This window comes from Rhinolophus ferrumequinum, chromosome 11 (assembly GCF_004115265.2).
Source record: "Rhinolophus ferrumequinum isolate MPI-CBG mRhiFer1 chromosome 11, mRhiFer1_v1.p, whole genome shotgun sequence".
NCBI lineage: Eukaryota > Metazoa > Chordata > Mammalia > Chiroptera > Rhinolophidae > Rhinolophus > Rhinolophus ferrumequinum.
The window spans coordinates 49,950,286-49,972,056 of NC_046294.1; the positions used below are offsets into that span (position 1 = coordinate 49,950,286).

The following is a 21,771-nucleotide window of genomic DNA, read 5'->3' on the forward strand; positions in this document are numbered from 1 at the left end:
CATTATTTCTTGTATACGACATCTTCCCCTATCTGTATATTCTGGTCCAATTTTGTTTGGCTGGGCTGCTTCCTCTAGTAATGGATTCAGAAATGGAATAAGAGCATGAGGTTTTCTGAGTCCTCACCTGTCTGTTTACATTTTACCAAAGAGGAAACAGTTCCTAAAGGATAAGTAACTTGCCTAAGATCACATAGAAAATAAATGGTGGCAACAGGGTTAGATTCAGGTTGTGTGGGAACGGAAACTCATACAATTTGGGGAGTCTTCTTTAAGAAAAAGAACATAAAATGAGGTAAGAACATGAGTCTTTACCTAGAATGAGAAAAGAAGTCAAAACAACTACATCACACAATTTAGAAAAATAGCACAGTATTTTTACTAACTGCTGTGCATACCTCTAAAATACTTTTTTTTTTTTACCCTGATGATTGGAAGGACTTCCCACACACTAGTTTCTGTTTCTGTACATTTTAAACCCATTTCTCCCATTTCTCCTCTATTTATTGTGCATATAATTCCAGGGCCAGATTGCATAAAACACATTCATGTCATGAGATGACGTCTGGATATGACACCTTGACATCACAGTGCCGAGTGAGTTGGACAGTGGTTAGGCAGATTCCGAGAAGCCATTCTCTACATAGAGGTAGCTAGCAATGATTTATATCTCTACTCAGAGGTGACTGAGAATCGCATAAATATATCCCAATGAACCCAAATTAAATTGATTCTCATCTCAACTGCCCCTTAGCCTTACCCAGAAATGCCCGTGGGCCCTCCAACCACCTCACACAGAGGGAAGCTGGGACACAAGAGAAGGAGAGAAAGAACTAGCAATATTAACTGATTGTGGTTAAAATATTGTCCCTTTGCAAATTTCTCAAGAACCCGACAACATGAACACGTTGTGGAGGCGCCTCCCTGAGCCCGGGGAGAGGCCCTGAGATGCTCAAGCAGCATCAGCTTCACGCTGAATCTGCCTCTGGGTTGAGCTGAGATTTGAGGGAGAAGAAGGGTCCTTGTGCTTAAAACCTGTGAGGCTGGTCAGGGCACGGAGACTCCAGGAGTCATCGCGAGAGAGACGTGAGGCCGAGAGCCAGGGGTGGAGCAGGTAAGTGCTGGGGTGGTTCTTGGAGATGGAGGGAACAGTCCTCTTCTCCAATATGGCCTCTGGGCAATGGAAAGCCACAAGCAAGTGCACCACCCTGGGAGCTGGGAGGAAAAGGCGTGAAATCTCCCTTCCAATTCTACTGGTGGGAAAATGCAGCAGAGTACATAACTGAAACCAGAACAGACATCCTGATGCCTAGCCCAGAGGGTTCCTTTGGTCTGTAGGCCTGTGCTGGGAAGTTGCAGGGCAGGCAGATGCCCCATAGGAGCTGGGAACCAGGAGCCAGGAGCCATGCTTGGAGCACAAATGAAGAGTAAGAACGCACAGCACCCTCGGCATTCTTTGGACGTGTTGAATGATTCCCCGCCCCCCAACATGCCCCTATGTGTGTCTTCTCTACCCAGCTGGTGTACTCCATCCACACCCCACTGCCTCCCACTTTATGAAGTCCTACCCAATCTTCTAGGCCTGGCTCAAAGACCATCCCCCTCCCCGTGGAGGCAGCACGGTGTAGGCAAAGGGGGGTGGGTAACCACCTTATGGGATCGGATAAAAAATATAGACTTTTCATAAAAAATGCACACAAACATATGCGCAACTGTGCATGTGATTTCACAAGCCGGGGGGCCACCTGAAGGCTGGCTCTCGACTTCCAGGGGAGTGAAGTGAAAAGAGCAGAGTTTTAGAAGGATTGGAGTTCATATCACTCTGCCACTCACTCACTTGTGGTGTGACACTGAACAAGTGACTTCCCTGATCTGCATCTCAGTTTCTTCACCTGGAAATTGAGGTCGATCATTCCTATCTCCTGTCTCCCAAAAGTTGTGAAGACCAAATGATGATTACATACTAGCTCACAGGTAGTGCATGTACCTGGTAATCTGTACGTTTCCTTTTCCTTCCCTGGTCCCTGAGAGAATGTAAGGAGTGCACGGAGCACAGGAGGAGAAGAAGGTGGAGAAGACAGAGGGAAGAGGCACCATGAGGACAGAGGGGAGACAGTCCCTTTGCCCTGCCCTGGCTACAGCTCAGCTCGTCCCTAATCTTTCTTCCACTGTCAGCCAGGGCTCAGCCATTCCAGTCTTATCTCTCCCCACAGCCAACCTGGGACAGCTTTTCTCAACCAGATTTACATTTTTATTGATTTTCTCCCTTCCAGAGCCGTCTCTTCCTTTTGCTATAAAATGGGCTTACCCTGGAAAACAGCAGTCTGGGGCTGGCCAAGAAATGACAGTTCAAGGATGGATTCATTCATCATTCATTCATTCATTCATTCAACCAGCCAACAAATCCTACTTGGCTGCTCCAAGTACCTGTGCTGCCCTGCTGGGGACACAGCCATGTGTCAAATTCGGGAAACTCCCAGTGTATGCAGGCAAGCTGAAAAACAGTAACAAAAGCCTGAGTACTCATATAGGAAAAGAAAGGGAAGAAGAAGCCCCAGACCCTTCTCGGGGCCACCAGGGAAAGCTTCCTGGAAGAGGTTAAATCAAAGCTGGCGCTCCAGATTAGGCAGGAAATCCCCAGGTGGAGAAGGTGGGCATGGACATGGAAAACGGGACGAGCAGAAAGGAAGGCATAAGAGAATGAGGCATGTCTGAGCTATGGAATGAGAGCGACATGGCTGGGGTATACCCCGTGTGCAGGGCTGGGGGACAGAAAGGAGAGCTGAGGCTGGCGACACCAGTGGGGCCCAAGCCTGGAGTTCCAGCTGAAAGCTTTGGATGTCTTCCTGAGGGCAAGGAGGAGCTCTTGAAGCATTGATTGATGCATTATTCCATTGGCTGGTTATTTTAAGCAGGGAGTGACATGATTTGTGTTTTAGAAAGGCCGGTGGCTGCACCATGGGGGCTTTGAGTGGAAAAGAGCAGCTGGAGGCCCAGCCGTCAGGAGACTGGTGCACTAATTAAGAGGAGTAGGAGGTCTTGCAGCAGGTCTGAGAGGCATCCTAGAAGTGGGGACATCTAAGCTGAGTCTTGAAAGATGAGTAGGAACGCACCAGGTGGAGAAGTTGGGAACGGTGTCCAGGGAGAAGAAACTGCACAGATAAAGGCCCAGCGTACAGAAAGCTCCTGGCAGGCTTGGGAAATTTCCACTAGTTCAGTAGGGCTGCAGTGTGGCATAAGAGAGAGGTCGTGGCGAGGGATGAAGTTGAAGAAGTGGGTTGGGACCATCAATTTCTCTCAGTATTCTCTGTCTCCTGAACCTAGACTCAAGTGAGGGAGGAGAGGGATCACTGGCCACTTGAACAAAGGTGGCTGTGTGGGGCTACCTCCCGGCAGCAGTAGGCGCGCACCTCTTACTTCAAAGCAAACCTTTCCGGGATGACAACACTTTACATTTTACGAAGTCCCTTCACACTTATGCTCATGGTTTCCTGGTGAGGAATGTGGAACGGGGATTATTATCCCCAGATAGTGGATAAAGAAACTGAGTCCTAGAAAATTGCAGGAGCTTGTCCAAGATCACTCAAGAGCCCAGGTATAACCCTGTTAAAGCTCTGATGCTTTTTCTAATAAATCTACTTGTTCCTGAATCACATACAGACAAGATGTTGTAGCTGCTAACAAACATGATTGGAATGAAAACAAAAAATGGAGAGAAAACACCTCAGAGAAAGAGACTGCCTGCTGCTGTTCCCAGTTCCTCAACCTTCACCGTAGAGCTGGAGACATTCCAGCTGAGAAAATGGAACCAGGTCCCCTCCGCTTTAGCATGCAATAGACATGGAGCAAATCCCAGGGTGGCCACTTCCCAGGTATGGGAAGTCTCAGCCTTGGTTGTCTCATCTGAAAACTGTGAGAAACAAGCTCCACCTGTCAGGGTGGTTGTGTGATATTGTGGCACTACAGTAGTTATCTACTGCTGAGTAACAAATTACCCCAGAATTTAGCAGCTTAAGACAAGTATTTATTATCTCACAGTTTCTGAGGATGAAGAACCCAGAAGTGGGGCCGGCCCGGTGGTTCAGGTGGTTGAGCCTAACACCGAGGTCGCCGGTTCGATTCCCACATGGGCCAGTGAGCTGCACCTTCTACAACTAAGACTGTGAACAACAGCTCTCCCTGGAGCTGAGCTGCCGTGAGCAGCTGGAGGTGGGCGTGGGCTGCCACGGGCCGCTGTGTGCTGCCATGGGCTGCTCTGTGCTGCCCTGGGCTACCATGTGCTGCCAGGAGCAGCTGAATAGAGCTGCCGTGAGCTGCTGTGTGTGGCCAACCAACTGCCTCAGCCGGGGGAGAGCAAAGCTCATACTATCAGCGTGGGCCAGGGAGTTGCGTCCTGCACAACTAGACTGAGAAACAGCGGCTTGAACCAGAGTGGGGGTTGGGGGAAGAGAAAAAAAGAACAACAAAAAAGAACCCAGAAGTGTATTAACTAGGGGATTCTACTTCAGGATTTCTCATGAGGTTGCAGTCAAGCGTCATTCAGGGCTACAGTCATCAGAAAGCTCAACGGTGGCAGAATGATCCACTTCCGGGCTCACATTCTGGTTGTTGTCAGGCCTCCATTCTTTGCTGGCGGTAAGTCAGAGGTTTCGGTTTCTTTCTATGCAAGACTGTCCACACGGCTGCTCAGGACATGTTGCTGAACTTCCCCTAGAATGAATGATCCAAGAAAGAGAACGTGTGCTACCCAGATGGAAGCCACATATCTTGGAAGTGGCATACTATAACTTTTGCCATATTCCACTGGTCACACAGACTAACCCTGGTAAAATGTGTGGGAGGGGAGTACAAAAGGGTGTAGATACCAGGAGGTGTGGATCACTGGGAGCCATTGGAAGATGGCTTCCACAAGTGCCCAAAACACTGCCTGCCACTCAGTAGGTACTTATTCATTAGTAGCTGCTATGATTCTCCCAATGTTCACAGACTGGCTGGGAAGACAAGATTTGGACATGAAAAGATGAGAGAACTTGGCAAAGTAGACTATGACTTGAATTGGGCAATGCTGAATTACATGATAGAAGAAGGTGTGCTGGACAAAGGGGTGGAAATCAGGGAAGGCTCCCTGGAAGAGGTGAAAAGGAGAGGAGACAAAAGATGAATATGCCTTCCCACAGCAAATCCCCTCTTCTTCATTGTACTAGCAACAGGGATAATAGAGGCATTTATGCAATGCCTTCTCCTTTGCCAGTGAATGGTCTAAGAGTAGACATGGGACCCCATTTTGGTCAATGAAATAATGGAGATGGTCTACTTAGAAAGCTCCTCTCCTGGATAAGAGAGAGGCATGAGAGGAGGAGACCCTATTTGTTCCCATGCCCTTTCTTCCTGCTTAGGAGGACATTGGTGCTTGGACATGGGAGAACATTGGTGCCACATGAGCCATTCTGTGACCATAAGGGAGTCTCCCTCAGCCTTAGAATGGGAAAAGTATGGGTCATCAGGGACCTGGTTGAATCACTAGACCAACCCTGGCTCCACCTTTCTCTAGCCTCCTTGTTAAAGAAACAAAAGGTTTAAGCCACTTTAAACTAGGTTTTCTCTTACTTGCATTCTAACTGATTCAGTGAGCAAAATAGGGTAGTTCCCTTTGGGGTTATCACCTTTTCCTGAGGAAGAGAGTGTGGAAATGCAGAACAGGAAAGGGCCCTCGGGTTGGAGGCAGGAGTCCTTGGTCTAACCCCAGCTCTGCTTCTGAGTTGCTCTGTGATCTTGAGCAAGTCCCTGCTGCTCTGGCCTCTAATAATTATAGCTAATACTTATTGACTGCTTACTATGTGCCAAACACTTTGTTAAGATCATCCCTTCCATTATCTCATCCAATCCTCACATCAAGTCTGCTATGCCAATATTTTTACTCTCTTTGTTTTAGGGATAAAGAGACTAAGGCCCAGAGATATTAGGTAATTTGCCCAAGGTTACACAGCCATTTAGTGTTATATCTCTGGATTCTGAGTTCAGGCTCATCTCTCTCTAAAACCAAGGCTTCTGAACATAATGCTATACTGCCTGGTGATAGAAGAAAGTCTCTGGACAGCATGACCTCTAACAGCCTTTCCATCTCAAAGATTCTTTGATTTGCAATCCCATGTCTAGCTACATGATGAGCAAACCAGATTATGCTAGAGAAGAAAGAAATAAGGACTGTCTTTAGCCATCTGAAAGGCTGTCGTGTGAGTGGGAGGTCAGATTTACTCAGTGGAGCTCATAGGACATGAACTGGACCAGTGGGGGACACTACAACGAGATAGAGTGCAGCTTATATAAGGTAGAACTCTCCAGCTGCTGTTCAGCAGGGGTAGAATCATGCACAGAGGTAATGACTCCCCTGTCAAGAAGCTTATGGAAGCCTGTGTTTGGTAAACCTTTGTCAAAAGTACCGCATTGACTAGGGATGGGACCGAATGGCTTAAAATTTGTGGTAGGAATTAAACGGGATAATATACTAGAATACTCCCAGCACTTTAACTGATACAAATAGTTCGAATTGATAAATGATCGTTTCTTCTCCCCCTTGACACTGAAATTCTTGCATTTTAAGATTCTCTAATATGAATTTTTGGCTCTTTGGCTCTAATATTCTACAGTTCTATAATTTCAACACACTGTGATTCTGCCCTGCTAAGATGTTATGATTTTAAGACTCTAATTTTCCATGATTGTGTGGCTCTAGAAGCTGAGCAGTCTATGATTTTGTAATTTAATAGTCTCTAGCTTTAACAATCTAAGATTCAATAAAGTGTCTCTCACCAGCTCCAGAAACATGAGGAAGTCGCTCTAAATGCCGTGCTTCAGTGGCCTGCAAACACATAGGGCTACTCCCTTATCCCTCTTATCACTCCACTGCCATCCCCCCACACCAGCCTCAGGCTCTCCATTCCAACCCACCCTTCCCTGATCCGTACCCCAACTCCACTCTGCTGTCTTCCCACTCACCAGATAGATACATTCACTCTCTATCTGCTGGTGATTGTTCATTAAACAAGAGCCTTCTCTGTGTCACAAGAGCCAGGCTTGTGCTTATTACAAAGGGGATATAAGAGGAGAAGACATAGTCATGATTCTCAGGGGGCCTAAGATCTAGGGACCCAAGTCCCTTGCTTTTGTTTAAGCTCAACTCTAACTCACCTCTTCCAGGAATACTTCCTTGATTGATATCTAGCATTGATATCCTCACTTACATGTGTGAAGATCTGAGCTCTTTGGTTGGTTATTGTGAACATTTTAATTTATCTGTCCATCCTGTATCCCTGATTATAATTGAGGTTTCCTTCTAAATCAAGAGCATGTCTCTGCAACCAGACTGAGAGTTTTCCAGAGGAAGACCATGTCTTCCCCATCACACTGGAGACTCCATATAGACATGACCCATGACTCTCTTATATCATACTTGAGTTAGAGTTAAAGATAGAATGATGTTCCTCCACCAGATTAATAAATTGTCAAAGGCAAGTTTGTGTTTCTGCCATTGCACTGAGGATTTTATAAAAGCAGAAGCTACAGCTCCCCTTAAAACGAGGAAGTCCCTAAGGCCAAGGGCTGGGCTTCCCTCCTCATACTGGGGGCTGTCTCCTTGAGAGCAAAGGGTCTAGGGCTTTCTCCTCTCTTTTTTATTCATTCATTCCCAGCCCAGGACTCTGGCTATCAGAAGGGATCTTTTCCCTAAAGCAGATAGACAAATAAATGGAAAAGGGATGATTCCGGAGGCAGAGTAGGAACTCAAGCTTCTCTCCAACGTGTCCAGACCCTTTCTTGTTCTGTCCTGGGCCATCTCCTAAAAGCTGCCATCTCTCTGCCCAGTGGGCCCCTCCCAGCTCCTCCCAGCAACTCGGAGCAGTAAGTGAAGATGTCAGCACCTTGGACAGCGCCCAACCCATTACAGGACTCTGGAGCCAGCGGAAGCCAAGCTCTCCAAATCCCTTAGCCTCTGGGTGATGGATTTCCTCGTTTCTCAATTTGATTAAAGACCCGTAGATAACCAGAGCGCCTTGTTCTGTTCTCTTCTCTCTTCCTGATGAACATAATTAACTCCGTAAGGCTGGGAATACTTGCTCTTAAATACTGCCTGCCCAGCCCCCACCCAGGCATGAATCAGTAAAACAGGGCCAGAACACTTGGAAGATCCACATGTTTCTTCCTGGGGAATGGAGGTGGGAGAGAAAACGCTCCCCGAGAAAAACAGGGGCTGTGAATGGAGTCTTAAACGTGGTAGCTGGATAAAGAAAACCATGAATCGAAAGTCAGGAAATTTGAAGTTTAGTTCCGGCTTTGCCACTAATCTAGATATGATCTAGAGCAAGTCACACGTCCTTTTTGAGTCAGTTTTCCATTTGTAAGATGAGGATGTTGGACTAGACAATCTCAAATGCTATATTCAGTGCTAAGATTCTGTGGCGAGGATGGAAACTTTTAAAACAGAGAGGGAAAGAGACTTGCCCGAGGTCACACAGCAAGCTCATGGCAAAGCTGGATTTAAATTCATGGCTCCTGGCTTTTACTTCAATGCTAATTCACTTGCACAGAGCTTCCCCCTTCATCCACATTACAGACTTTTGCCTGGGTATGGGGCTGAGGAATCTGGGATTGAATTCACCTGTGCCAACAAAAAAAGCAGAGAGCATAGGAGAAATAATTACAACTGGGAGAAAGGACCACCTGATAGAAACGGAGATACAACCTCAAACTCAAAAAAGTCCAGAAAGGTTCTGTGACTTATCTAAGGCCATCTAGTAGAATCTTCTCAAAGAGAAAGAGTGAACTCTTATCCCAATCAAGTGTTGAGGGGTGCCTCTGTCAGAGAAGAGAAGGGAAAATATCAATCCTCAAGTATATATTAGGTTACTGAAGTGTGCCCAGCTCGGTACGATGCACTTTGGAGAGGATATGAAGAACGATATATGAATTCTTTTCTCTATATCTTTGATGTAATATTTCTTCTACTTGGAATTACTTCTAATGCATCTATGTACATCCAAATACTGCTGTTCCATAAAGGCCCAAACCACAAGTCTCGTCTGGAGGGAAGGCATCCATAACCTTATCCAGATGCAATTTCTCCCTCCTCTAAGTCCCCAAGCATTTTCTTTGTTTCTGTTTTTAGTACTTAGCATCATCTGCCTTTTTGGCTCCCATCCCCTCCCTGAAGCAGGGGGGGTGGGCTTGTATTTTATTCAGCTTTGAATCACTCAGAATACTCAACACAAGATTTGAAATGTAGTAGAATCTCAATAAGTATTAAATGGATGGATGGATGGATGGCTAGATGGATGGATGATGAATATAGATGTATGTGTGACTGGGAGAGAGAGTAGATGAAGGGTTGGATGTGTGGTTTGGTGAATGGATATATGGGTGTATGGTGGGTGAGCGGATGAATGGAGAGATAAGTGTATGATCAGCTAGATGGATAGAAAATGGATAAATGGGTAAATGGGCTGGTTGATAGGTGGGTAACTGGACAGGTGAATGAGTGCATGAGTGAACCTATGGACAGCTGAATAGAAGGATGTGGAGGTGGACAGTGGAGTTGATGAACTGATAGATTAAATGTTAGTTAGACAGTTGTTGGGGATGAATGAGTGGATGGATAATTACTTGATTGTATGGAAAGATAAATGTAGGGGTAGATGAAAAGAGGAATTATGGGAAGGAAACATGGAAATGTTCCTAATATCACAAAAATCATTTCCATGGCTAATGTCAGAAAAATGACTATGGGGTTCCCTGACTCTATGTTTAAGCTGAGTCAAAAATGTGGCAAGGCCCCAAAAGATTTCAGGCAATTTTGGGCTGCACCAATGGAAGTCTAATATCAAGATCCAGAGGTCCAAAACAAGGTGATGGCCCTCCCTGGCTGACCTGAGCTGTTCACACTGCTCCACTGTCCTGGAGCCTGTGTTGTGGTCTGTGCGTCTTGGATGATGCCATCTGTGCCTGAGCCACATAGGGGATACAGTGAGGAGGAATCTGTGAAGTCTACCAAATGAACTGGTGGAAAAACCCAGGTGTTCAGCCTGAAGAAGAGCAAAGTCAGGGGTGATAATCACTGTTTCGGGATCTGGCTAGCTTTCCAGAGGCAAATCTGGTCCCAACGGAAGGCACATGGCTGATGTCCTGGACCCTTGTGAGAAAGGTCATAACACAAACGGAGGACTGTCTGAGGGGAGTGACCCCCTGCATTGCTGGGGGTACGTACGTAGGAGCTGGACATACTCCATCGGAGAAGCTGCAAAGTGCGGACTTGCTTGGTATGGAAAGTAAATAAAAGCAACTCTGAGGTCTCTTCCCACCCCAAAATTAAATCATCTGTTCATCTCTTTGTCAACAAATTAGGTTTAGCTGTGCCCTGTGCTCGGCTCAGAATGCCAGGAATTTCTGTCCAGAGCTGAGGGTTTGGGGAGATTTGAGAGACAAATAGAGTCTTATGGGACCCTCAACTTTCTCTCCATGTAGCACTGGGGTTTGAAGAATGAGGAGGAGCTGAAAATGTTCTTTCAGAGACACAAATGGTTGGGGAGGGGGAGATTTAGAGCCACTCAGAGCCAATCCATGACCTAGATTCCCTGTAAGTAATGAGCCTACGTCACTGATGTGTTGGCTTCTGATCAACCTGTCTTCCCTAACCCCGCCCAGCTCTCTGGTATGAGAAGATTAAATCAATTAGAGGGAGGAGAGCTGGCTGGCGCTGGTTGGGAACAGTGGATAATTCACTTACATAACAGGGGGTTGAGGTTTGGACAAGGCCCTTGAATAGTGGGCATGGATCCCAGATGCCAGGCCTTTAGAGAGAGACATCAGGACTTGGGAGTGAATACAGAAGGGGAAAAGGAGACCAGGGGAGGGGGCAGAAGTGACTCCAGGCAGAGGCCCAACTTCCACCTTCCTGTTGAGAACTAACCCCGTGTTCTCTGGGCTTGGAGAGGACCAAATTAAATCACTCTTCTTTCGACAAATGAAGGGGGCCAGCCACCAGGATCATTCAACAGTTAAAATCTGGCCAAGCCTCTCTCCTTAGTCTGGCATTCAAGGCCCTGCAAACTCTAGCCGCATCTCCTGCCTCCAAGGGGTGGGGGTGGACAGAGAGAGAAACGTCCTGGTTTGCCCTTTGTGCTAGGTTCTGGCTAGGCACTAGAGGTACAGAGAGAAACAGACCCAGTTCCCTCAGAACTGCTGCCTGGAGGGTGGGGGGGGGGTACCACCACACTGTGCCAAGTGGTATAACAAGCCTGCAGGGGCAGACCCAGACGTGGCACCATGAAGGAGCCTCCGGGAGCCAGTTCCTGAAGGCTTCCCAGAGTGGCAGAATTTGCACTCACGAAGCCTTAAAGGAAGGACGGATTAGTGGGAGTTCATTGGGCTGACCTGGTTGAGGGAGGGCCTTGGGCAGCGGGAACAGCATGTCCAAAGGTGTGGCAATGACAAAAGTTTGGCACGCATTCCGGGAAGGCGTTGGTGCTGATGGAGCCTAGAGTACAAGGTAAGAACGAAGGCTATGAGGCAGGAGAGGTAGCAGGGTCCAGGTCTCACTTTTGATGGCATGCCAAGAAAGGCCTGAGGCAATGATCCCCGAGTCTCTGATTAATCCACACTGCCTGAGCACAGACAGCGGGCCAGACCCTGCACTGGAACTGGGGTCGAGTGGGAGAAGGGGAAACAGAGATGAAGTAGACTCAGGCCCTGCCCCCTGGGAGTTCTAGAAGGACACACAAATATTTCCCCTTGCCATGCTGGATAGTCCCAGCCTGGCTCTGGGTGGGATTCGGCTCTGGCTGGGTCTCTGGAGTTCCACTTGTTGGCTGGGCCTGCCCACAGCCCCTTGCCTTAGGACTGAGATAGTCAGGCAAGCCATCTTGCTGCTCAAAGGTAAGCTGGCTTCTGGGGCCTGCTTCTGCCACTTAAGTGACCTCCTGAAGACTAGTCCTGTGGCAAGCAAGGTCCCCATGAGCAAATTCTGATAGATGAGAGATAGTGATGGGCTGAGCTCGTGTCCTGGGGATGGAGGCAAAGCACGGACCGAACATTTACGAGGTAGACTGGAAGGGTCTTGGGAGACACCCAGGGTTTTTATCTTGGGACACGCCACCCTCTGGGAAACACAAAAGCACATAAAGACGGGAGGGGAAGAAGATGAGCTGCAACGGTTTCAGGCTGCTCACGTCACAGGATTCACAGATGGAGACCCAAGGAGCCTTAGGAGTTCAAATAGACCTCACACAAGCTGCCTGCAGGAAGTGAGCAGGTGGAAATCCCTTCCTTGCCTGCTCTCTCCCTTCCTTCTCTTCTGCAGCAATTCTGAGTACCTCTTCTCTCTAGGTAGGCTCTGGATTGAGCAGTGAGACACACATCTAGGGTCGCCTTGTTCTTTGTCCAAAAGGCCAGCATTAAGCACAATACTTCTAGCACATCCAGTACTTGTCCGCATGAAAACTTTGGCTGGGAATTGAAGCTAGTGCCTGAAATTTATTCTACTGTTGAAAAGATTTAGGGACTAACCTTTGTGGTTGTAAGCAATAGAAACTCAGACTAAGTAAAACAGAAAAAAAATGATTGGCCATTCCAGTAGGCAGCTCAGAATGGATAAGAAAGCTGGAGAAGCAAATGAGTGGGCAGCCAGATGGAGGGCCAAGGTCATACCATAGGAAAAGCTGGTCCCAATGGCTCCACCAGTACAGCCTTGAACGTCACCACATTGTACACCCAGAGGTGTACTGCTCATGACAGAAACATAAATGAATCCTAACAAATCTTCCTTCCAGCCTCACTAATGGTCGCATGGAAGTCCTGAGCCAGGTACAGCGGGCAAAATTGCCAGGTGGTGGCAGTGGGAGAGTATCTGACCTCCTTTGGCTTTGAAATGGAAGGGGGGCCCTAGTTTCCATAAAGATTCTCCTAGTGGGAGATTCACTCAAAATACAAAGCAAGGGATTAGTATTAGGCTGCAAAACATGTGACAACTGTCCATTGCACCTTCAGTGAGGACTCACTAAGTTCTGGGTGCAAGGCCAGGAGTTTTATACACCCAAATCTGCAAAGCAACTCTCTAACTATATAATGGTAAATCCCATTTCATAGCTGAGGAAATTGAGGTTTCAGTGGTGGAGTAACTTTCCCAAAGTGATGGAGCCAGGATTCAAATACAGGTGGGTTTTTGTTGTTGTTATAAATACGTTATGCTTTCTCCTAAATTGTAAGCACAGAGCACTTGTACTTATGGTTCTTAACATGTTTTTTTTAAAAAAACTGTGGGGCACAGGAAAATAAGTAGAAATACATATTCCAATGTCTTCACACAATGGTTGACGGGATAGTGGGATTATGAGTAACTGTTTTCGGCTTCTTAATGTTTTTCTGTACTTTCCTTTTCCTTTTTTAAAAACAAAGAGCATGTTTTACCTTGATAGTCATAAGAAAAAATAAAGTAAAACAGTTTTAAAGATTATAGCTTATTAATACAATTATGGAGAAAAATATGCATAGAAAAAAGACTAGAAGGAAATTCGTCAAAAAAGTCTCTGGCTCGTGGGATTATGGGTGTATTTATTTTTCTTTCAACTCCTAATTTTCAAATTTTCTATAGTGACCACACTCTGAAAAAAAGTAAAACCAGTTGTATTTTAAAACTAAGCATAAAAATATTAGCAAAGAAATGGTAGTGCCACATCTTGGTCCTTTCAAACACCTACAGTCATGTCCTAGAGTGGTTTGGAAGCCGAGGTAGTTCTGAGTTTTCTGGGGCAGCCTGGCAGTCCCTTGCAGTGTCTGCTGCCAGAGCTGGCATAGCTGGCATGGATCACAGTCACACTTATCTCAGGCCGAACACTCTGAGCCAGGGTGGGAACAACTCAGCATGCTCACCTCTTGTAACAATGTGGATGTTACCAGACCCTGCGACACTGTGGATTCTGCTCCAGAGGCTGGAATCCTCTTCTCTGCTGGTTTGCTCTCTTATTTCCCAGGCTTCAAGTTTTACCTTGCCCTTTGTGATGAAGGCAGGGCTGCTCAATCACGTGACACCGAGGCCCCTCTGAGGTGCCTTCTGCATCTCCTTGTCTGAGTTGCAAGCCCCCAGTCCCCTCTCCGCCCTGCACTGCCCCCACGATGAGTGCCATGGATAAACAGCGCATTTGGTCTTGTCTGGGCCCCAGTCTGGCGGGGGAGCTAGTCCTCAATCTCAGGACAACTCTAGGCTATTCTCCGCCTTACGAATGTCTCAATCAGATGGAAGAGGCAGTCCCTAGTTTACAGGAGCTCCCAGTGTGATGGGGAGACAAGTGGAGAGAGAGTAGGGGCTGATTCATATAAGAAGACATCAGTCTCAGCCAACCTGGACTCCTGAGCCTTCTGCAGGACCCCTACAGCTCCCCACCCCTTCCTCCCCAGGGGACAGTCACTGTCATGGCCGCCCCTGGCCTGCAGGGCCCATGCTCCCTCCCCTCCCCCACCTCCTCAAGCACAAGAAGGTTTTCTTGTGGCCTGTGCATCCTCTGGCAAGCCCCCCAACCTGCTTCTCAGTTTCTTCCTGGGCAAAGCAAGGCAGCTAGATCATCCTGAAGGTCTTCCAACCCAGTGGGGACAATCTGTGTCTCGTTAGCCCCTTCCCAGCTCCTCCCCTTTCCTTTCACTTCTCAGCATCTTCACCAATCTGCTCCCTCTCCTCCTCCTTCCAGGTACACCCTCTTGTTGCCAAGCCCTCAGAAACTCCAGGCAGAGGTTCGCTTTGGCTCCCGCAGTGGCCAAGCTGCTGCAGTACGGGATGCAGTGGGGCAGAGTGGAGGCGGCTGGGGGGGCGGGGGAAGGAGGGCCCAGGCCAAGGCCGAGGTCGAGGAGGCTGGGCAGGGCAGGCGGCCAGCCCTAGTAGCTCAAGCCAAAGCCACCTCAGCAGCTTCTGCTAAACTCTAGCAAGGCGTCTACGCTTGGGTGGCAGCTCCAGGGCTGAGAGGCTCGTGGGGGAGGGGCCCTCTGCTGAGGTCAGTGCAGCCTCCATAAACCTCTCAGGAGGCCACAGAGAGTCCCAGCCCAAAGCCTGCCCTCAGGGATAAGAGGAAAGGACAGTTCCTTCTCCCTAGGGGAGGTGACTCAGGTCCTGGAAATCTAGAGTCCAGGGCTGAGAGGGTCCCCAGAGGACATCTGCTAGGAATCTCCTCTACTCCCCCACAGGGCACAGGGTCCCTGCTCACGTGCCTTCTGGGGCAGGAAGCTCATTCCTTTCTATGGCAGTCCACTCCACTGAGAGCTGGTTCATGCATCAATGACCAAACTGCCACCAGTGCCTCCTCTGTACCAGGACCAGTGCTGGGTTCTGGGAGTGCAGAGATGCATGTGGTCCCGTCCTCAAGGAGCTCGCCCTCTAAGGGGAGAGGCAGACATTGCCCACACACTGCAACAGGGGAGCTATGGGAGCCCAGAGGCAGCCTTGGAGCAGGGTGGGGGGGTCAGGAACTGCTTTCCATAGCAGACAATGGGCCCCTGGGACCCTGACTAAGCAGGCAGTTTCAATTACCACCTGGATATCTCCGCATCTCTAACTCATCAGGACCAAGGCCAAGTTCACCCTCTCTGTCCACCCTGCACCTGGTCTTCCCACTCTCAGTGAATGGTCCCATCATCCATAAGCCAGACACTCAGGAGCCAGCCCTCCCACTCGCCCTGTACCTGGCCTGTCACCAGCCCCGAATGACAAACCCACCATTTCTCCCCACCTCCACCCCACCACCCAGCCCAGGCACCAGCGTCTTCCACCTGTACTCCTCCCAGCGTCTCATTTGTCTTCTTACACTCCGCCTCCTCCAATCATGCAGTGATGGTGATCTTTCCAATATGCAAATACAATTGTCACCTCTCTGCTTAAAGGCCTTCAGTGGCTTCTCCTTGCCATTGGAATAAAGGTGAAAATCTTGAACCCGTGTGGCCCGCCCTTTGCGGACCTCACCAACTGTATCTGGCAGCGGTCCCTCCTCCATCTCCAGCCCACCTGGTTTTGTCCCCCACTTCAGAGACCTTTGTACATGTTCATTGCACTGTCTCCCCTATGGGCCAAGGACGTGGGCTGCCCTCCTTTCCTCCTCCAAACGACTCCCATGACATCTGTTCTTTGTGTGTTCCCTGCCTCGGAACACCAGCCTCTGGCCCTTCTCATTTGAAGGAACAGCTGCGGGACACAGCCGGGGGTTATAAAGTCATTGGCATCCTGGAGCCTGCGGTCCCGGAACCTCCCAGCGTTCCCGGAGGCTTGCCCCTGATTCCAGCCCCAGACGCCTTTCAGAACTCCCAGTCTCCTCCTGCGGTCTTCTTCCATTTCCCGACTGGGGGCTGGGAGTAGGGAGTTGCCAAACCTCCCCATTCCCTCAGCCTGGACGCTTCTGGGACTTATAATGGAGCTCAGCGCTGAGCGGCAGAAATGAAGTGCTCAGGCTGGGGCTTCCCTTAGACCCTCAACCTCTGTGTTCCCTGGGCTCCCAGACAAGCCAGCCATCCTCAGGCCTCGGGCCAGACACTGCCTCCTCTGTGTAGTTTGCTGGGACTCCCCAAAGCAGGAGGCCCCGGTTTTCCCTGGGCTCCCATGCCACTCGGTGGTACGCCCTGTCAAAGGCGTACCTTTGTACCTGTTCAAACAGGAAGCCTGTTGTTGTGCCAGTTTCTCTCCCTAGACCAGAGCTGCTCAGCTTCCTCATGCGCTGTTTTCATCTCTGCACCCCCGAGCCTGGTGGAAGGGTGGTCCCAAAGGAGAGGCTCAGAAAAGCCTCAGCGTTAGAATTCGGGACTAATGTCACATAAATAGTGTTTCTATTTTCTTTTTATATAAACTACTGTTCAGCTCTGTCTCCTCCCTCCTGCATATTTGTGAGAAGGTGGACCTCTGAGTCTGACCAGTTTTGATCTCAGCTCTCCCTCTTACTACTGGTGACCTTGAGCAAATGCTTAGCTTTTCAGGACCTCAGTCTCTTCCCCTATAAAATGAGAACACCACCCTCCTCTAAGAGTTTTCATAATTCAATGAGCTATCACATGCAAAGGGTATGATATACAGTGTATGCCCAGTAATTCTTTCCCCTCTTCCCGCCCCAACCTTTGAGCCCTGATAAGGACTTGACATTTACTTCCATGAACTTGAACCTATGGTTGACACCTGTAGGTCAAGTCAATCCAGATCATTTTGAAACCCACTTCTGCCATCTGATATAGTCACTCTCTTGCCTATAGATTTTAATACAAATGTTTTATTCGGCCTCATCCAAATCCTTCAAAAACACATCAGACTGAGCAAGTCAGCAGGAGGCCTAAGGCCCAAGCAGAGCTCGAGTCTGCCCCCCTGGCTGCCCCCAGGCTGCCATTGATGCACTTATCAACTCTCCACCGGTAGTCCAGGCAGCCAGGGACTCCCCTAGACTATCACTACTTGATTCTGCCCCTCACCTTACTATAAAATACCTTGGAAGATCTTCCAAATGCCTTTTCAAAGTCAAGATCCTCAGGACTCTGACAGCCCCCTGATCTGTTTCTCGGTTCTCCCAAAGGAGGAGAGAGGGGCAGTTAGCCTGACTTCCTTTAAGCAAACCTATGGTGGGTCCTGGTGATCGCTACATTTTCTTCTTCTTCATGTTTTATTGATATAAATCAATGTTTTTCTGCTGTGTTTGTTAGTGCTGTTAAATCTGAGGAATTTTCAGCCCTCTCTGAAAGGTCTCCCTTAGAAACGATCAAATTAACCTAGGCTACTTGCCTACAACAGTTGGCTGTTGGTTGAAAACAGTTCAAAACACTTAATGAGAACCTCCCTCTACCGCAGGAAATTTGGTTTCTGATTGAAGGAACGTTTTCCCTAGGAAGGTAAATTTCCATCCTGCTCTTCTGACTCATTGTAAGTGTAAAATGGTGAAATTCAAATAATTGCTGTCTCCTTTTAATCCTGCGTCAAACATTCACTTGTTAAAAATATAACAACATTGTATCTTAATAAAAGCTGTATATTTTAAGACCGAGAAAATAAGCTTGGCCGACTACGATTTTCAAAGTTTTGTAAGATTATTGAGAACACAGAAAGCCAGTACAAGAGGGAACATAATGAAATCCAGCAGGAATAATTTGTAATTAGAAAACCCCACGCAATTCTTCAGCCAAGGATAATGGTGATCCATCTTAAAAAACACATGTGTCCCATGCTGGGCACTGATGAGTCCAATCAGACACACTCCACTGACATTTTTCACAATACCAATGGGCCCCTAATTGCTGGTGGGTGCAGACTGGCAAGCTTCTTGCTGCTTCTCTCAGGAGATCATGATGATTAAGAACAGGCCTGGAGCCAAACAGCCAGGGCTGGAATCCCAGCTGTCCTCCTACTCACTTTGTGACTTTAAGCAAGTGACTTACCCTCTCTGTGCCTCAGTTGCCTCATCTTTAAAATCAGGACTGAAAACCACTACCTTTCAGGATGGTGGTTATGAAGACTGAACCAGCTGCTATGGGAAGTCTGCCTGACCCAAACTGTGTGTCTCCCACTCCCTGGTTGCTACTGGGGTGCCCACGGGCAGGGCCAAAAAAGGCTCCCCTCCCCCTCGCCATTCTGCTGCCTCTCTCCTTTGTGAGGGACACTTGTGTGGAGGGGCACTGTGCCCACAGTGGACCTGCCCTGAGGCCCACCGTGTCCTCTCGTTCTCAGAGCCCCCCACCCCACTCTGGACCATATCTGGTCCTAGCCCAGCTGGCCTGGTGGTGATCTGCCCAGGCTAAGCAGGGGTGGCTTGGCTCCAGCAAGGGCTAAAGGTTCTTCATTTTGTTTACTCTACAGCCATCAGGGGTGGGTAGAGGGGTAGGAGGAATGGCAGAGGGGAGAAGAAAGGCACTATTCCCACACTCCTTCCTCCCCTGCTTCCCCCAGGCCGGGCACAGGTTGTGTTCATTCCAGATTGTCCTCAGCCCCAGGAAAGTCCCTCCAGAGGCCTCCTGCATGGCGTCTCGGGGACTGGGAGTGATCTGTCTCTCTGTCTCTGCAGTACCTCCATCACCCCTCTATCTGCCTCCCTCTTTATGTCCTTCCCTGGTTCTGCCTGTCCTGCCTGTTGAGTTCTACAGCTCCTCTCAGCACTTGCCACATGCCTGGCCCTCCCCAGGCCGAGCACAGAGGTGGGGGCACAGAGGTGACACAGGCCAGGGTTCTGCCCTCCAAGCATTCATTTTGTAGCAACAAGAGCACAGGCTGCAGAGCACACAGCCTGAGCTGGACTCTCCACTTGGCCCCTTTTAAGCTGTGTGATCTTCGGTCAACTACTTAACCTGAGTGTCCACTTCTTTACCAAAAAATGGGGGCCAAAGTATCTCCATTTCAGGGCCCCTGTGAGAATTAAATACAATCATGTATGTAAAGTTCTCCACTCAGTGCCCTGCCTACAGTGCACGCTGTGAAGTCTGCCTGCCTTCTGTTCCTCTAGCCAGCGGCCTCTTCCAGAGGAGAGGACCAGGACAGAGTCTATGGGTAGATATAGAGCCCCCCCTAGCAGGGTGGTTGTGGTGGTGATGGGCTAAGGGCCAGGGTCTGACAGGCCTGCGTGGGGCCAGGCCACATGCTAGGTGGTGTGGGGGCACGAACCAGCCATGGCTCTGCCTGCCAGGAGCTTTCTTTTAGATGTAGACTCAGTCCTCTGACCTCTTTTTCTCTCTCCCAATGGCTCATTAGGGCTGATTGTGGGCTCCTTTTTAGCCTTTCCTTTTCTGGACTTCCAACTGGCTTCTTTTTTCCTTCCCCAGGGTGGGGCTGGAGACACACTGGCAGGGCCGAGCTGAAGTCCCCGCCTCAGCCAGGCCCTACACTAAGGAGTGGGTGAGAACTCTGTATCCTGGGTGTAGCATGGGGGCTGCTGAGGCGCAGAGTTTGGGGTGGCCCCAACAGGAAACTGCTTCTTGACCGTCCAGGCTGCTGTCTATCCATGTGTCCCGAGGGTCCTGTCCTAAGTCCAGGAACATGTGGGGCAACCAATAATTAAAGCTGGGGCCAGTCTGCAGGGTCTTCCCGCCCACTCAGGCCTTCCAGAGAGGAACGAGCTCAGAGATCCCCAGAGAGATCACGCCCTTATTAAGTTGGGGGAAGGTACCCCAACCCCACCTGAGGCCGAATGCTTTCTCTACCATTTTGAAATACAGTTGGAGAAATCTAGGGACCTAGAACCTGACCCACTGGGGGAAACCAGCACTAGATCATCCTGGTAAACGGCCAACATGAGGCTAGTAGGAGAGAGAGGCTCTTGGGTGGCAGAGAACCTCTAGTTCTCGAGGCCTAGGCTGGTGGCAGTGGATGGCCTGCCTGCAAAGAGCAGGGCTCTCTGGGGGCTTCTCCGTGTGCTGAGAGCTCCAGCACTCCAGCAGTGGGGAGTGAGCCAGTCATGTGTCCCGTGGCCAAGGATTACCAGCAGAGTGGGCTGAGACCCAAGGTGGGATGCAAACATCTTCAATCCCTAAGAAAGGACTGAAACCACAGTGAAATAAAGCTGCTCCAGCTGGGCAGAGAGGAGGGCCACAGTCACGGGACTCAGGCAGGGATGCCACTTACAAAGAACACAGATCAATGGAAAGGGTAGGTAGGTCAGGACAATGTCACACAGGAGCTCTGAGCAGAAGCAGAGAGAGAAGGGAGTGGGGGAAGAGGATTCACAGGGAGCCTTCTGGGGAAAGGGCTGTCACTATGAAGATCGGGAAATCTGGTGTCCAAGATTCAGGAGGGGAACTGGAGGTGGGTTCACCAACCAGCCAAAGCACCAGGGCCGGCGCTGGGGTTCCCTCTGCATTCTAGGTGGGTGCTGCGGGAGTGATGCTGGAACTACGTAGGCCAAGGTGTCCTCCATGCTCCAGCTCCAGTGGGCAGGAGGCTGCCACATGTTCTCATCACGCCTTCTCACCTGGAGCCAGCGCCTGCTGGCTCCTCTGCTAATGGTTTCCAGGTGTGTCCTTGGGCCCCTGGGGGGGACATCCTGAAGGACACAGCCCCTCCTACCCAGGTCCCACCCGCCTGCTCCCCTTCAGCTGCAGAACCTGGGCTGTCCTGAGGCAGGCCATGGTGACTGGTGCAATCTCCCTCCAGGTGGGAGGGGTACCAAAAGTCAGACCGCCTGCTTCTCCGATCGGCTGCTGAGCTCTGAGCCCCCTTACCAATGTCATTTCTGGCTCTTCAGTACCTTCGGTGTGTGGGTCCCAGGAATAACATGGGAGCTGTCCTATGGAATGAGGTGGCTGATGGCCTGCATCTCTTTGGGGGGAGGGGTTACCCTGGTGCCTCCTTGTGAGACTGAGTGCGTCTGTGGGTCTCCCTAACTGTGGGCCTGTTTCCTTCTGCAAATCTGTAACTCTGTCTGCATGTCTTTGCAACCATTTGTCTCTATTTCTGAGGCGATGTGTCCATGTGTTTCTCTGTGCATTTCACAGCAAAGCTTTCCTTGACTGTAACAACAAATTCCTTCGGTGTTTATTGTCTAATAAAAAAAGTCCAATATTGCCCTTCCTGCTTCATCTCCCTAAGGCCCTAAGTTTTCATTCCAGAGTTATTTTCAGCCTCAATGGGGAGAATCTGATTTATGCTCTGCTGGGGGTGCCTTGGACTCAAGAAGATGAAAGGCTCATGGCTGATAAATGGCAAAGCATCAGGGATACCAGAAATCACTCCCTGGTGGCTTAGAGCAGGCTCCCAGCTCCAGACACCTTACAGTCTCTGGGTTCATCTGGTAT

General features: G+C 49.3%; 1 long non-coding RNA gene across 1 annotated transcript in view; it reads right to left on the reverse strand.

Annotated features, from left to right (window-relative positions):
- The window catches only part of LOC117030136 (uncharacterized), a 32,944-nt gene that overhangs the window by 9,492 nt on the left and 1,681 nt on the right, over positions 1-21,771 (reverse strand). The window lies entirely within an intron of this gene.